Source organism: Heterocephalus glaber, unplaced genomic scaffold, assembly GCF_053883595.1.
Source record: "Heterocephalus glaber isolate CG9 unplaced genomic scaffold, H.glaber_assembly_v1.0 deba00001509, whole genome shotgun sequence".
Taxonomy (NCBI): domain Eukaryota; kingdom Metazoa; phylum Chordata; class Mammalia; order Rodentia; family Bathyergidae; genus Heterocephalus; species Heterocephalus glaber.
In genome coordinates this window covers 39,064,589-39,082,622 of record NW_028258325.1, presented here as the reverse complement: position 1 = coordinate 39,082,622, position 18,034 = coordinate 39,064,589, and the positions used below count along the sequence as shown (strand labels likewise).

Below are 18,034 nucleotides of genomic sequence, written 5' to 3'. Positions count from 1 at the left end.
TAAGAGGCCCCATTAATTCTTACTGCTCTCATTTAATGTGTTTTACATGAGTATAATCTAATCAATCAGAGCAGGACATTTGTTTTTAGTTTTATTATTCATCTTTCATAACTGGAATAGAGTTCTTAAAATTATTTAACTTATTTTACCATATTGACTGTAGTTGAAAAATGCTTATACAAAATGGACTATATAAAAAGTGCACATTAAAAATATGTAAGTGGTCAATGATATTATTACAAGCAGCAGCATTTCTTAGAATTTAATGAGCACTTACCTTGAAGTGTAATCCTGAGACATCAGAAAAACGAGGTACAGTGAGGCATGAGGAGACGCCGACCACGCCTGGGCCTTGCTGCCCGGGAAGCTGCGGCTCAGCGACTTGGCGTGGTGCGGGCTCAGATTTCTATACTTCCAGGAAGAAAAAAAAAATTGACACCTTGCATACTGAAGTTCATTTAGGAGTCTAAAATTAGGGACTACTTTCAAATTTGGACATGGCTAATCGAGGACCAAGAAGACCTAATGGGCCAAATACTGGAAATAAAATATGCCAGTTCAAACTAGCACTTCTAGGAGAGTCTGCTGTTGGTAAATCAAGCCTAGTGCTTCGTTTTGTGAAAGACCAGTTTCATGAATTTCAAGAGACTACCATTGGGGCTGCTTTTCTTACCCAGACTGTGTCTTGATGACACAACAGTAAAGTTTGAAATATGGGATACAGCTGGTCAGGAACGATGCCATAGCTGAGCACCAGTGTACTACAGAGGAGCACAAGCAGCCATAGTTGTATATGATATGACAGAGGAGGAATCCTTTGCAAGATCGAAACCTGGGGTAAAGAACATCAGAGGCAAGCAAGTCCTAACATTGTAATGGCTTTACCAGGGAACAAGGCTGATCTAGCAAATAAGAGAGCTGTAGATTTCTAGGAAGCACGGTCCTATGCAGATGACAACAGTTTATTATTCATGGAAACAGCAGCTAAAACTTCAATGAATGTAAATGAGATATTCATGGAAATAGTTACAAAATTGCCAAAGAATGAACCACAGAATCCAGGAGCAAATTCTGCTAGAGGAAGAGGAGTAGACCTCACTGAACCTACCCAACCAACCAAAAGTCAGTGTTGTAGTAACTAAAACTCCAGTTTGAACCAGCTGGATTATTCTGCTTCCTAAATGTCAAATAACAGTGGAATTGGAGCATTTAACCAGCCCAATATGACTCTGAAAAACAAGAGACTTATGATTGAGTCAAGTTTCTAATACAGAATTATTTTAAGTGTTTTGAACTTAATTTTTAATAACATGCATGTGTCCCTCTGACTAATGTTTCAGCAACAGAAAAGGAAAATGAGATCTGTGTATACTTGTTTCACTGGAAAGTTGGAGGGAATCGTTTCTCACCATTAGGGATAAAGAAAAACGACTGTCTGGACCCACCGATAACCACGCAGTTTCTCCAAACTGGGACAGTAATCATCTGTGAAAAAATTAGAAATTATTAATTTGAGCTTTCTGAAAAACATTTTTAGAAAGAGATTATAAAGATATTTATGATTAGCTACAGTATCCAGGTACACTTTCTACTGTTATCTAAGATGTACATTCCACATTTTAGTAAGTTAACCACAAGAAAACAGTCCCACATCTCCAAGAAGAAAGGGAATATTAGTAGCATAAGTTATAGCCAGTCTTTTTATTTTTCTAAATGGAATGAAGTCAAATGTTAACTCCACCTTGTTTAGTAATATGAAAACTAATAAATGCATTCTAATGAATAGTGTTCCCTTCATGTGAGCTCTTCAACAGAAATGAAGAAAACCAGGTACCTGATTTTTTTTTTTTTAATCACTGCTGGCCATTCATAGGTCTTGTTTGCAGGTAGGGAAGAGGCTTTTGTTCCCTTTGGACATAATACAGTCAGTGCACTAACAATAATGTACATTCAAACTTGACTGTTTTAAATTTTATCTTCAGCTGTACTGTAAATAGGGTACTGCATTGTAGCCTCCATGTAAGTTTAGTATGTTTTTGTAATATTTAAGAGTTGCTTAAAAGTATATAAAATGTACAGTTACTAAAACAGTTAATTCTTTCTTTTACCCTTTGAAAAAAAGGGGCTTCAGTTCCCACATGGCTAGAACCATAATAAGCAATGTATCAGTAATTTGTAACATACGTATTGCAATGTTAGTAACAATCTTGCAGCCTTGTTTTTCAAAGTCCACATTATTTTGATAAGTTCCATATATTGCACTAAGTTTTAGGTATTTTCATTATATGAAATTTACCACGTGTCAGATGACTTACTCTATGTAAGTGTTGAACTCCTAGCAGACCTGTTGTACAATTTACAGTAATTCAGAATTAGCAAGGAAAACAGTTCACCAGTGTTTAATTGTATATTGAGTTGCTCAGTTTGGAATAAAGTTGTGTAAAAAGAAAAAAAAAACTAGGTATAGATTTACTGGCTAATATTTGTTAAAATAATTGCTAATATGATATTAATGTAGTAGCCTAGACAAGACCAGGAATAACACTCAAAATCCCATAGGACTAAATTCAAAATATATTCACAAAATCGGCATTGCTGCCAGACCATAAAAGAGAAAAGTACAGAATTCTATCTGCACTTTTCATTTTATAGAATTCAAAATTTGGAAGGATTGCATAAACAATTCAAGGAAATGGCATTACAGCATCTTTATTCACAGGCTAGAAGATAATAAACTGTCATGCAGTGAGCCAAAAATGCAGAGTGGAAAGGATATTAATTGAAGCTGGTTAAGAAGGTAAAAGACTCAAATCAGATGGGCTAATTAGATTAATATATAACTTGAAGGTGGGCAACAAGGACTGGAAAACCAAGCATCTTGTAAATGTGGAGCCTTTTTTACTGACTGTAGGTATCAGCAGTTTTACTTTTCTGCTGGGGGGTAAGAAAAGAAAAAAAAGGAGGTCCAACTCCCCAAATCTCTAACAACATTTCTCTACTCATTCTACAATTTCATTTGCTTAGGAAGTTCTGTAATGTTTTTTTTTTTTTTTCGGAGGGGGGGTAAATGTCTCTTATCAAAGGATAATATAATTACACAGATCAAACATACATTGTTATTTTATATTATGTTAAAGGAACAAAAATCTGTGTAGTTTTAGCAAGTTAAATTGCTAGTACTACTTATTTTTGGAAGTACAATACAGAATGTACCCTGTAATTTCAAATGAAAAATTAACATTACTAATATTTTAAATTTGAAAATAAGAATGTAAATTTGGTTTTTGAAACAATATAAAATAATTAAGAAGGCTTAACATTCACTATATTTTAATTTTAATTTTTAAATATAAAAGAATTATTGAAAATTTGTAGTTTCTGTTAGGGGAGCCTTTGCCTATCTTTTCCTTTAATGCACAAGTGGACACAAGCACTTAAAGCATCCAGCCCCCTCCCAGCCAACTCAAAAGCTCAGAAGATGACTAAGTACTAAAATATCTGCAGAGTACATTGATATGTTTTTGCATCTCCATTTGGAAAGCTCCCAAAGAGAGAGTTAAATTACCTGTAAAAATTGTTACATGCAGATTAAATGTTTTGGAAAGCTATATATAATTATAAAATGGGTAAATATTAATCAAAAGCCACCTTTAACGTGTTGTTAAATGTTTATTCGATTTATGATTGGAGAACATTCTAAATTGACTGAAAAATCGACAAGAAACTTTTTGGTAGGGATCAGAAATAGTATCCTGTCTGAATCACATAAGAAAATCAAATAATATGAAACTACAGTTCTGAAGAAATTGAACATTAGGTAATGAAAGGCTGCAATCTTTGAAAGTTGGTAAACTAGTGAGATGAGCCCTTTGCTTGCTCCAGTTTACTTCTTGGAGAAAATTTCCAGTCCAAGCCACAGGAAGCAGATTCTAAGTTGAGAGGACATAGCTGGGAAGTCCTCAGAGGTCAAAGCAGCTAAATTTTGCAGAGCAGACTGAGAAGAGAGTACTCCCCAGAAAAACAGCCACAGTTCTTGTGGAAAAAGAAACTCCTTGGATATTGCAACTGAGCTCTGATTGGCACAAATGTGTGTGGAAACTATTCAGAGATAAGAAAAACCATCTGAAATGTTTTATTAAAGAAAATAATACCTGGAGCTCATCGAGACTAGTGAGCAATACTGATCCGAAGAGCTAGAATAGAAAAATCTTCCAGGAGTTTCACTGGATACCGAGTTGGTTACTAAGAAGTTTCCTGCATCACTAATGGGGAAACTAACCCTAGAGTAAACCCTTGTTCTGTCAAACAAAGCTTAAAGCAAGATCTGAAAGATCAGACTTTTTTCCAACTAGCTTAACTTTCAATAAAAAAGTAGAATAATTTTATAGTAATGCAAACATATTCACACTAAATGCAAAATTCTCAAATCTGTTATGTAATAAATTATCCATTTACAAATATGCAGAAAATGGTAACAATAAGAAAAGCCAGTTACAACTGATCCAGAATGGTAGAGATACATTATGAGATGAGAAGAAAGAATTTGCAAAAAGCAAAGTTCATTTCTGATAAAAAACCTCTCATCAAATTAGAAATTAAAGGGAGAATATTACTTTGTTAAAGGATATGTCTGAAAATCCTGCAGTTAATAACCTGAATTAAAATATCTAGAAGATTTTCACTGGTATTTCATTGAAGATGAGATGCAGATCACAAATAAATATATGAAGACACCCACTTATTCCTTAGTCACAGAGAATGCAAATGGAAATCACAAGGACAAACTTCTACATGCTTATTAAAATCAGTCTAATATTAAAATTATTGATAATAACAAGTATTAGTAAGGTTGTGAAAAAAGAACTTGTATACCCTACTGGTGCAAATGTGAAATACTACAACTACTTGGCAATTTCTTTTAAAATTTAACATATACTTAGTGTATAATTCTCCTTGTTGTCAGAACTTACTAAGTAGAAATGAAAACATACTTATATGGAAAGACTTATGCACAGATGTTTATATCAACTTCGCTTGTAATGGACAAAGACTGGAAACAATCTAAATGTCTACCAAAATACAAATGCACTAACAATTGTAATACTGTATATTCATATGATGGAAAACTATTCAGCAATAGAAAGAATGGATTATTGAATGAAATATAGAAGCACATTTAACAGGAATGAATTTAAAGATTGTTATTCAGAATGAAAGAAGCCAGATATGCCTCCCCTGAAAAAGTAAAGAGTACATTTCATATGATTGCATTTATATAAAATTCTTATAAATCAACTGTATTAGTAAGCTTTCCTCTTGCTAATATTTAATACCTAATACCTACAATGTAAAGGAGAGGTTTAATTCAGCTCATGGTTCCAAAGATTTCAGTCCATGGTATGCTGGCTCCAAGGCAGAAAGAATAATGGCAGAAAAATGTTGCAGAGCAAAACTGTTCAGTTAATGACACTGAGAAGCAAACGGAGAGAACAACAACAGAGAGGAAGGGGCCAGTGGCCACATGTAGTATCCAAGGTTATGCCTGTGTGGCCAACTCACCTACACCAAGATGCATACTTTATTAATCCTCCCTCCAGGTGGGTCCCAAGTTAATCAAGTTGACTTAATTAACCATCGCATCCCACGAAATGCCAACTTGACACCTAAATACAAGCTATGCTTAATCGCTAGATAAATACAGTAACATGTTAGTAATTCTGTTTTACATGATGCAGCTATCCTGCATACAATAGAATATGCATAATCCCTTCCCCAAAGACTTAACAATTCCAACATTTCACCAAAGTCCAAATCAGTGTCTCTTCTAAGGCTCAAGGCAAACTCTTAGCTATGAACCTCTGTAAAAATCAAAACCCAGTCACATAATACCAAGATAAGATGGCATTGGGTAAACATTCCCATTCCAAACAGGAGGATCAGGGAGATAGAAAAAAATGCAGGACAAACATTAAGTCCTGTAGCTCTGCATCTGGCATCTGGGGCACACGGTGATCAAATGTGAGTTCCAAAGGGCTTAGGTAGCCCTCCTCTTATGGTCTTGTTGGTTGCAGCCTATATGACCTCTCTCTTGGGTTGACTCCACTCATGGTCTGCAGTGGTCGTAAGCAGCTGTTCCATGTTCCTGGTATCTCCAAATTCTTTGGGTCTCCACTCTTCCTTCAGCTTCATTGTTACAGCTTCATACACTTTCCTCTTAGGGCTCCTTACTTGGCCTCATAGGTTTTCCTTTGAAATTTATAGGGAAGCCTTCCTCACCTCACAACTCTAGCATTCTGCATGTGGGTAAAACCACCATCAAGTATACTATACTAAGGTCTTCTGTCAGCAGGAACAATGACCAATGACCAGTCTCCCTTGGACCATGATATGTATATATATAAAATTGTATGTTCATTTTATCCAAATGAAAATATTTTAAAATCTTAATAGACATTTATGAATTTATTGGCTTTATAAATTATTAATTAAAATTATATAACATCATCTTTGTAAATAAAATTATATAAGATGCACCAAAAATAGTTCATACTGTCAGATAAAACCAGACTTATTAAAGCTCTGGATGTGTGAAATTTCTATAATTTTACTGAGTCTTAGTTAATTCTTATAGAATTAGCCTCCCAAATGGTTAGAATTTTAGAAATTTTTATTTTGCACAAATAAGTTAAAAATCTTTAATTTTCCTGATAACATTTTTAGCTTGAAAGTTTTTCCATAGATGAATAATAACTAGTTTGAGCTGGCCGTGGTGGTGCAGGCCTATAATCCCAGCACTTGGGAGGCAGAGGCAGGAGGATCACTAGGAGTTCAAGGCCAGCCTGGGCTACACAGTGAATTCAAGGCCACAAAGCGAGACCTTGTCTCAAAAAACAAACAAACAAACAAAAAACCCAAAAACTGATAACTGGTTTGGCCAGAAATATGATAGAATATATTTCAAAATAAATAAACTTGCTTGGTATTTTATACATTTATTCTTTCTGGAAAAACATCAGAAAATACTACATAAGAAACTCTCAATATCAGAGCACTGTGTGACAAGTACCCCTCCATTACATCTCATATTTTTCTTCTTAATGTAGTAGAGCATATTCAAAAGGGAAATGGCTAAAGGCAGAAAACACATAGGCTGAGACTTCATATTTCTACTTATGAATTTAATGAAGAAAAGGAAGCTGAACAATTTGAAAAGATGACTTTAGGGGTAGATATTAGTGAACCATATAGAGAAATACGCCAAGAGAAGAGCTACTGGAACAGAATATTAGAGTCAAAAGAGTGAGTGTTCATGTATATTAAGCCCTGTTACATGGTTATAATGGGATTTATTATTATATATAGTTACATTTTCATAACTGAGGAGACCAGTTGAACAATGATAATAAATTCAATGACTTAGGAAATTTGTACTTCCGAAGTCAATAAAATGATGTTCACACTTATATAATTTTCATTTTGTATGTTTTTAATTTTTTAAAGAATCTGATATGGCAAAACATATGTTTTAGTTGGCTTCTGATGAATCTTAATACTCATTCTGTTTATTCTTCCTCACTTTTGAAGTCTGAATGAAAGATACACTATTTTCCTAAACCAAGGCGCTGTCTTTCAGAGTTCCAGTTATAATTTGCAGAGGTAGCTGGCAGTAGATACTTCAGTTGCTTACAGATAATCTCTCTTAAATAAAAGTTGTTCAATTCATGGAGACTTTGCAATAAGATTAGTTCAATGAAGGATGTCTCTTCCTTGTGAAATGGGAATAAAATTTGTTGTAGCAAAATAATGTACGTAAAGTACTTCACTATGCTTGCTGTAGTGTCAGTAAATGTTGACTATTGAAAATGTAGGGTCAAAATGACAAAGTTGAAAGTCACTAAATTATGAAGAAGACCAGAGGACTAATGCCCAATATGTACAAGTTTGGGAAGAATCTCTTATCCTACTCAGGCTTTATTTCATGAATGAAATGGTTTTAATCTATGTCTAATGGAGAGCTAGATCGCTTGGGTATGCTGAGGTCCATTCCAGGGCTGGGGAGGTGCATACTATATTTGGAAACGCTATGAGAAAACAATGCTCATAGCTGTATCTTAGTGACATTGATTCTCTTTATCCTTCTGTGTTATGGTTTGTCATCTGTCCCCAAATAATCCTTTGTGAAACATTTTGTAATTAGATAGAACTACAATAGAAGCAAACAGAAAGAACTGTACTTGAGATTGTGCAAGGAGGTAAAATGAAGAGAAAAAAAATGGTAATGTGTTGAAGAGAACTGCTAAGCAGATTGAGTACTAAGGTTGCTGATCCATTCCTGATTCCAATTAACCTTAATTTGATTAGCGGCTCAGCAACACCAAATGAATGGAACTGGCCAATTAGCAGACCGGCAACATGAGTTCAACTCACCAAAGGGTATTTATCTGCTGGACAGGATGAGGATAAAATTCTGCTAATTCTGTGATAAGTGTCAGGGCACGGCTCTGTCTTGTAAAAGTCTTTAACTTGGGAGATATAAAATATACATATTCTGAGATGCTGAGAGTAGGGACTGTAGGAAAAATGACCTGCACCTCACTTGGGAATTTTATTAGCAAGTACAACTGCTACGAGTGAATATTAATTAGTATATTGCCTGAGCCCATGGGATTCAGACTATGATTAATTCTTTGCCACATAATGTTCTTAGCAAGGACTCAGTGTTCAACAACTGCTAATGGAAGTTCTTATTTAATTTTCAAGTATTTCTATTTCCTTAGTGAATATACAGTACTCTTTATAAAAAAGCCTATTGTACCTTTTGCAGCAAAATATGATATAGTCCATTTAAAAATCTTTGGAGCAAATATTTTTGAAAGACTTTAAGAATCTAATCAACTTGTTGAGTAGATTCATTTCTTTCTTGAGCAGCCAGCATCTGATCTCCTGTTTAAAGGTGAAATCCTCTGCTCACTATCAAAGTGAGCTGAGATGAAATCCACTTCATAACATTATTGATTACTAAAAATGAATTTTCCATATCTAAAATTATTACCAAAATATACAAATTATATTTGGAATACACTATTACTTCAGTGAAAATTATGCAGAAGGTGGGTTTAGATTCTTATTAGACTAAGAGGGCACCTAGACAGGTCCTAAAATGAGAATGGGAAACAGCAACTAATGCCAGCTCTGATAATAGCTTGAGGTGTAGCCACAAGTAACTTACTCAATTTCAGGGAGTCTCCAGTTTTGTCATGGTAATAATAATGTATGCTTACTTTCCAAATGTGTTGTGTGGATTAATTGTTTAATATTTACCAAGTGCTTTGAAGATGAAGAATAAAGATGCCATGCTAAGTTTATTACTTGGAAAAGGGTTTATTAGGTTACTTCAATCTATTTTACCAGCAAGGAATGTTATGTAGTGAGAGGAGCTTGAGGAAAAAGCAAAGCACCTGAAGTATGAAAGAAAATAAGATAAAACAGCCACTCCACCCAAATCAAATATTTCCTGCTCTTTACCTTTTGAAGAAATGTTCTTGACAACCAAAGAAATCAGGAATGAACTTAAAAATTATTTCTATAAAATGCCTCCCAGGTCAAAGCAATGTTAACTTGATTTTATATCACATCTACATTAACTGTACAATGAGTTAATGTTCTAAACAATGGCTCTCAGACAACAAAAACTTTCTATTGCAAAGAAGGGCTTAAGATGAATCTACTTTCAAAATAATAAATGGATAAATTTATGTTGATTTGGGTGTAGTTTCAAATTAAGAAATAGAACTAATTAAAGAATATTTCCAAAGAGGTAGAAACAAAAAGACTTTGTAGTTAAGTCATAAAGTAAGTGGAAAACTATATTGATGCATTTATTCCTTCATGTCCCTGGCTTAGCTGAGCACTGTAATGTGTAAGGGATTTACTCTAGTAGCGCAGATTTGATTACTAAGGAAAGTTCTCCATCCTGTTAGAAGGACTCTACAAGGGACTTTAAAGCAAACAAAAGTAAGTTAGTAAATGTTCATTTGGTTAACTCAGGACTGAGAAGGTACCACACTATTTTGTATATTATGAGTTAATAGCCACATAGCGAATGACCAAAACCTTTTAAAATTGTTCATTTCTTATACAGATAAGTCCTAGAATGCTACTAGAAAAATCACAGATGTAGAGAAAAATGTTACCATTTTAAATTATGCAAATAAGAAACCCAGGACTCTAAATTGAAAGGACTAGATCAAGTAAGTCCCTATTGCTAGTTAATAGCTTAACACCTAAACAAATATCCTGATATATAAAATATTTTACACACGAGATTGTCCTCCACACTGAATCCAATTAATTACAGTCTAATGGTTAAAGGTAGCAAAAATATGACCAAACAGATTTACTTATATGTACTTGTATGGGTGATGATATTAGGCCCCTAGCAACGCAAAGGGACTTTGCCAAATTATTGTTCATAGCCAGTTCAATAATTTAGCGCTTTTACTTTCTGTGCCTTAATACTAAAAACTGAATGTAAAGACACCTTGTAATCTTTAGAGAGCCAGGAGTTGCTTTGCATATTTCAGCTCACAACTGTTGGCTGAGACAATCTCAGTTATTATGGCAAATATGATTTGTCTCTTAACCCTTTCTTTCTCTTGCATCTCTGATGATCTAGCAGTCTAATGGTTCCATTTATCTCTCTGTGATTTCCTTTTGTCTTTGCCCCATTGATCGTAGAATGTGAGGGTTGAACCCTTAGAGGGAATTCTTCCTCTCTTTCCCTCTGGTAATGGTATACAGTAAGTGATAGAGAAATAAGAGGGTAACAAGGAGAAGTGGGAAAAGGAGATGAATATTATGAATGATAGAAGGCTTCTGTATTCCTTCTCTTTGATTAGCAAGCTATTGCTGAGATTAAAATGCTTCATGAAAATTCTCTACTGAAATCATAGCCATTCTGCTAAACATTTTACATTTTTTTATTTCTCAGAGTGTCCTACAAACCAGGTAGTATTTTATCTTCAATTACTTTCTTCAGATAAAAAATAATTGTGACAGCTCTGATTTTAGATCCATCTGACTCTAAATTCTTTGTTGCACAATTAATCCAAAAATTAAAATTAATTAATTGAAAAAGAATGTTATCAATGCTATAAACTGATGTGTAGAAGGAAATATGAGCCATAACATTGAATCACTAATATTTTCAATCAGTATGTACCCTTTTCCTATATATCCCTCAAATATAAAGATTAGATTATATAGTTGAATATTCATAGTATTTTGTTTTCATTTTTACTTAGTTCTCATGACTTCTATGATCATCTTTTCAAATATGCTTCCATATAAATATAAACAAAATAATATTTAATATAAGATTCTAATTTTACTTTGGACCTTGATTAAATTGGACTTTCAAGCTGTAGTCACTCGAATTCACTTTGGATCCCTTTCTTTCATTTCCTCATTCTACAGTGTCCTCTTTTTCTGGGGTTCTTCGGTGTTGCATGCTGATGTGTCTATACTTAGACTGGTGCTGGCATTCTAATTTTATCTCTCAAGCCACTTTGCCTGAATCTATTCCAAATTCAGTCTTATAAGGTGATCATTTTAATTATATGCCTCTGGATTTTGTGTTTATCTTTCTTTTTAACTAAAGTGTAGTCTTTATAGATTGAGGTCCTGCATATGAAAATTTTCATATTTACTTTCTACTATGACAGTGAATAGCTTTTCTCAAAGACATCGTAAGAAAAAGGCAAACAGTGATTGTTCTGGATTTTGGATTTTGACAAAAAGGGAAGCCCTTTCTCTGGGCCACCAGAAGATATGGCTTCCATTTTATGTTCACTCCACAGGTTTTCTATCAAACATTGCCCTGGTTGATGCAATCTCAGATTTGGAGATTTACCTTATAATCAATTATGTATTTTCATAAAAAATACAGGAAAGAATACAACAAAATAATAAAAATATTTTAGAGAGCATCTCTTTGAATCATTTGTTAGCCTAATCGCTTTTCAATTACAAATGCTTATAGAATCATAGACATAGTTATGGCATTTGTGATATGTCTCCAGTCTGTTGTAATAATGACAATAATATTTCCAATTAATAAATCTATATTTTTAGTTAACCAAATGTTATTTAACAATAATCATTTAAGTATAGTATTATCTATACTATAATGATAACATATGAGCAAAGGCTCAAAATTCACAATTGTTAATGTGTTAAGAATGAGAGATTGGGTGGTGGGAGGACAGTTGCTTTGAAGCATATGTTGAACTTCCATGTGCTTTATGTTAAAAACAGCACAGGAAAACCAGTATGGAAGGTCCTCATTTATGACAGATTTGGTCAAGATATAATCTTGCCTCTGCTATCTGTGAAGGGACTGAGAGATATGGGAATCACTCTGCATCTGCTTTTGCACTCTGAGACCCTATTCCAGATGTTTCTGCAGTGTACTTTGTAAGGCCAACTGAACAAAATATTGATAGAATGTACCAGGATCTTTGTAATCACCTGTATCCATCATATTATTTAAATTTTATTTCTGCTATTTCAAGAACTAAATTGGAAGATATTGCAAATGCAGCATTAGCAGCTAGTGGAGTAACACAAGTAGCAAAGGTTTTTGATCAGTATCTCAAATTTAATTATTTTTGGGGATGATATGTTTGTACTATGTAATCAAAATAAGGGATTTGTTTCATATCATGCCGTTAATAGACCAGATATCACAGACACAGAAACGGAGACAGTTATGGACACTATTGTTGACAGCCTCTTCTGCTTTTTTTGTTATACTGGGTGCTGCTCCTATTATCAGATGTTCAAGAGGAACCACAGAAGAAATGGTGGCAGTGAAACTAGATAAACTTCAGGAAAATCTAAGAGATGCAAGAAATAGTCTTTTTACAGGTGACACACTGGGAGCTGGCCAGTTCGGCTTCCAAAGGCTTTTATTAGTCCTCATTGACAGAAACATAGATTTGGCAACTCCTTTACACCGAACTTGGACATATCAAGCATTGGTGCATGATGTACTGGATTTCTACTTAAACAGAGTAAATTTGGAAGAATTTTCAGGAGTGGAAAACTCTCCATCTGGTGTTAGACCAAAGAGAAAAAGCAAGAAGTCTTATGATTTAACTCCAGTTGATAAATTTTGGCAGAAACATTTAGGAAGTCCATTCCCGGAAGCTGCAGAATCAGTTCAGCATGAACTGGAATATTATAGAGCACAAGAAGATGAGGTCAAATTACTTAGAAGGGGAAGATGAAGGAGCCATAAGTATGCTTTCTGACAATACTGGTAAGTTAATGTCAGCTGTAAGCTCTGTGCTAGAACATCTTGAAAAAAAAAAGACTTATTGATCTCCATACAAATGTTGCCACTGCGTTTTAGAACATATAAAGGCAAGGAAGTTGGATGTATATTTTGAATATGAAGAAAAGATAATGAGCAAAACTACTCTGGATAAATCTTTTCTAGATATAATATCAGACCCTGATGCAGGAACTCTGGAAGATTAAATGAGGCTGTTTGTTATCTATTACATAAGCATACAGCAAGCACCTTCTGAGGCTGATTTGGAGCAATATAAAAAAGCTTTAACAAATGCAGGATGCAACCTTAACCCTTTACAATATATCAAACAATCGAAGGCTTTTCCCAAGATGGCCTCAGCTCCTACCAGCTATGGCAGCACCACCACTAAACCAATGGATCTCTTATCATGAATCATGAATACAGGATCACAGTTTCTGATGGAAGGAGTGAAGAACCTCATAATGAAACAGCCAAATCTTCCTGTTACTTGTATTTTAGATAATCTCATAGAAATGAAGTCAAACCCTGAAACTGATGACTATTGATATTTTGATCCAGCTCAGTTTCTAGAAACAACAATCCATTCCAAGAGGCAATTGTTTTCATGGTGGGAGGAAGCAACTACACTGAATATCAAAATCTTGTTGACTACATAAAGGGGAAGCAAGGCAAATACCTTTTGTTTGGCTGCAGTGAGCTTTTCAATGCTACACAATTCATGAGACAGCTATCACAACTTGGACAGAAGAACCTAAATATTAGAATCTACTTGGAACTTGGGTAAATGTACAAAGTCAAAAGAGCCAGATATTTCCCTCTCCATAACAATGTTCTAACAGTGAAACTCAGATTTATTAATTTTAAGGAAATTCTATACTTAATATAATGTATACTGATCAAAAGAATAAAGCATTCAGAAAAATTTTTTAAAAAGAATGAGAATGTTAAAATGGCAATAGTGATTATAATGATAGTTTATTGGTTGCCTACTGTCTTAGTCACTTTCTCATCACTAGGACAAAATACCAGAAACATAAGGAGGAAAGGTTTATTTTGGCTCAAGTTTACAGCCTGTGGCTTACTGGCTCCAAGGCAGAAATAGCATGGCCAAGGAGCCCAGCTGAGAAAAAGCTGCTCACAGCATGGCAGCCTGGAAGCAGAGAGAGAAGGGAGGAGCCAGTGAGGGAGACAGACTCTTTCAGCTCATGTTCTCAGTGACCCTCTTCACCCAGACCCTTCCTTCTAACAAGTCAGCTGTATTGTCTCCATAGTCCAGTAACTTTTTAAACACTGGAGGCTTTAGGGGCCATTTCAGATCCAAACCATAATAATACCTGCTATCTGCCAGTCTCACAACAATTATATAAGACTTTATTATTAATCACATTTTATGGTAGAATAAATTAAGTTCTTAAAGTTTAAGTTCAAAAGATATTAATTCATGGAATTGGATTCAGATTCATGTCTCTGAAAAGGCATAGGAATTATTCAGTCATAGATTTTCACAGTTCAGATTTTCACTTTCTACCACACTGTTCTGTATTTTTTGTTTGTCCTACAGCCATTATATAAGTTCACTGTATTGTAAGTCATATTTCATGTGTGTTTCCTCTTCAAAATAAGATCTTAAGACACCTGAAGGCAGAAACTGCCCTATGCATGTCTGTATTTTCACAGTTCATGAATTGTTATTTTAGTAATATTAACAAGTATGATTCTAGGAACTTTGAAGAAGTTGTTTTCAATAGTAATATTAATAAGCTTTCTTTAGGCACTTTGGGAAATCCAGTGGCATCAGTGAAGTTCTAATTACGTGGTTGTCAAAAACAAGTCATACAGGCAAAGATATGATGATATCTTAATATTAGCTAAAATTATTGCCTTTGAAAATGTCATACAATGGATTCTGTAGTGGTTGATTTTCCATGTCAACTTGACATGGCCAGGAGGTACACAGAAATTTTGTCAAATATTTTTCTGGGAGTGTGCCTGCCTGTGAGGGTATTTTTAGGAGACATTACATCTGACTCAGTACTCTCTATAAAGCAGATTGCCTTCCCCAATCAGTCAAAGTCTTGAAAGAAACAAAAGTCACACCTTTCTGCCTCCCTGTATGAGTCTGGAGCTCAACTGGAAAACCAACTTCTTGCCCTTTGACCTTATTAGCTTTCTTACTAAACTACACAGAGGCTTTTCTGCACCACTAGATTGCTGGTTGAAATTCTGGATCTTCTCAGCATCCATAATCGTGTGAACCAAGTATAGTTCTCTTTTTATCTGTAATCCTGACTAATACAAGTTCCCTCAACAGACATTAATTAAGCACTGACATTGTTCTAGCTCTGCTTTCAAACATTACTGATGTGAGTAGATGCGGTTTGTAGGATCTGGAGGGACAAACAAGTAAAAGATATCCTCTTTGCTCTCATAGGATATTACAAAAACAAATCACATAAAACATAAGCAGTGCCCAGTAGCTTATGTTGAATATCAAATAAATAAAACCCATAGTACTATTAGAATGTTGAAGGGATGTTGCTTGCTTCACAGAGAGCATGGCAATCTATTCTAGTTTAGCAGGGATGGTCAGATATGCCTGCCATCTCAACCTTATTATTTATAGCACCATTTTGTTCTCAACTATCTTCCAGATAGACAATAAACTATAAGGTCACCTTACTCACAGATGGGGAGAGAAAGAAAGGTTTCTTTAACAGGTGAATTGTGGGCCAAGTTTTAAAGGAAGTAGCTGACATGAATCACAGCTGTGGCATTTTGAAAGCCATCTTTTATCATTTCCTTAAATTTGCAGCCATGAATCGCTTCAATCCTCCTGTCTGCCTTCATTCTGGAGAGTCCTATGAAAAAACAAGACATACTTTATAAGAAGAAAACAGAATGTCTCATTGATGTCTCAGCGTTCCTTCTCCAGGGGATGACAGTTCAAGTTCAGCATCACTGTGCAGCATGTGTGGTCAGGAGGCATGTGGTGTCATAAGCCCCTTTGTTGTTACAGATGCTAAAGCAATCACTTCCTATGAATTAATATTACCAGGAATAAATTAGGTAAAAAGTCACGTAGTTAACTTCCATTCACTCAAAATAATTGCCTGCTAAATTAAAATTGGCTCACATTTGAAAAGATAATGTAAAAACGTCTTTAGTGGACATATTTGAATGCTTATCAACACGGATGGAAAGAGGAAGCATTTGGGGAATGCTAATATAATGTTTAAATGTGTTTTATATGAAAATCATGTTCAACTTTTCAAACAAATGTAAAGATGCAACCTCTGGCAACTAATGCTCTACCTTCTATACTTGTTTCTGTATTAGGTTTCAACAAGATTAGAATTTTTTAAAAAAGCAGCAGTGGTAATAGATACATATGTTAGAGTCACAGAAAGTTTATTATAATCTTTCTGAGTAAATTTGTGTCAATTAAAAATTTAGATTATAAGATGTACATGGAAAGGGCTAGTCCATCTTTCAGATCAGTGGTGTCTCCCTTAAAGTGTGGACACTTTGAGAACAGCTGTTATGTTAATTTTGGGATCTCTCATCTATAAAAAAAAAAAGAGTACCTGGTGTGCATTAAGTGCTTAAAAATATTTGTTGAATTAATTTTAAATGATTACATATTTTAAATAATAAAACTGTACAAAAGTAGATATGAGTAATGGTTACTTTCTAATATAAATCCTCACAATTTTGTATGAGTGTATATGACTTTTGGCTATGAAAACTATACTTCAATTACCAAATGTACAGTAAGTCCCTATGAATGAGTTCCATACTAGGAGAATATTCTTTTTTTTTTTTTTTCGGAGAACATTCCTAATTCAGATTCGGTTTGTAAGTCCAATAATATGAATCTTATACACCTTTGACAAAAATATACAATGTAAAGCATAAAGAAGCCACACACATACACACACACACTCACATGCACGCAAACAAATACCATAAATAAACTATTTTTACTTTTACAATTACCTTAAAATAGTGGCACAGTAAAGTACCACTACTGGCATCTAGGGGATCACATGATCACATGGAATGAACTGACCCAAAGAGAATTACTAACTGGAAGAGGGAGGGTGTTGGAGCTGATGGAGCTATGTCTACCATCTTTTCACTTTGGTCCAATCTCTCTATGATTTTCACTTTTGTTTCCACAGTTATAGGTTTGTGCTTCCTAGCAGTCCCTCCACATCACCACTGCTTTTCCTCTTGCTTCTGGACTTCCTGGGCTCTTACTGAGCATTGTATTGCTGTACACTATCACACTGTAGAGTAAGCACACAGCAGCATGGCTGTGACAGTGTCCAGCAGACAGGCGAGCTACTTCTGTGAATTGTTCACATCTAAAAGTGTTTCTAATGTGAGGTCAGTTCAGATCTGTGAAAGTTCGCAACTGGAATGTTGGTAAGTCAGGCACTTACTGTATTCTTCTTGCTTGTAAGGGGAGATTCAGCAGAATTATTTAGCGGTGATTAATGTGGAGTAAATCATGAGGGAAGCTTTTAGTACTTTAAGTAGTTTTGCCTTTTGAGCACTTAGGCAGTCCCAATCTTAAATTTTGTTGTGATGGCTACTAAAGTGTCAAAATTCCTGGATGTCCATAAATTCTACTTGCTTCTCAGTACTCAACACAATACAACAAAACAAGACAAACAAACCCCAAGTAGGTCA

The 18,034-nt window shown here is 34.7% G+C and overlaps 2 pseudogenes; both read left to right on the top strand.

Annotated features, from left to right (window-relative positions):
* The first annotated feature begins 497 nt into the window (after positions 1 to 497).
* On the top strand, positions 498 to 1,232 carry LOC101720421 (ras-related protein Rab-5A pseudogene; annotated as a pseudogene).
* An 11,048-nt stretch (positions 1,233 to 12,280) lies between these two features.
* Positions 12,281 to 14,123, top strand: LOC101700653 (sec1 family domain-containing protein 1 pseudogene; annotated as a pseudogene).
* Positions 14,124 to 18,034: the final 3,911 nt, after the last annotated feature.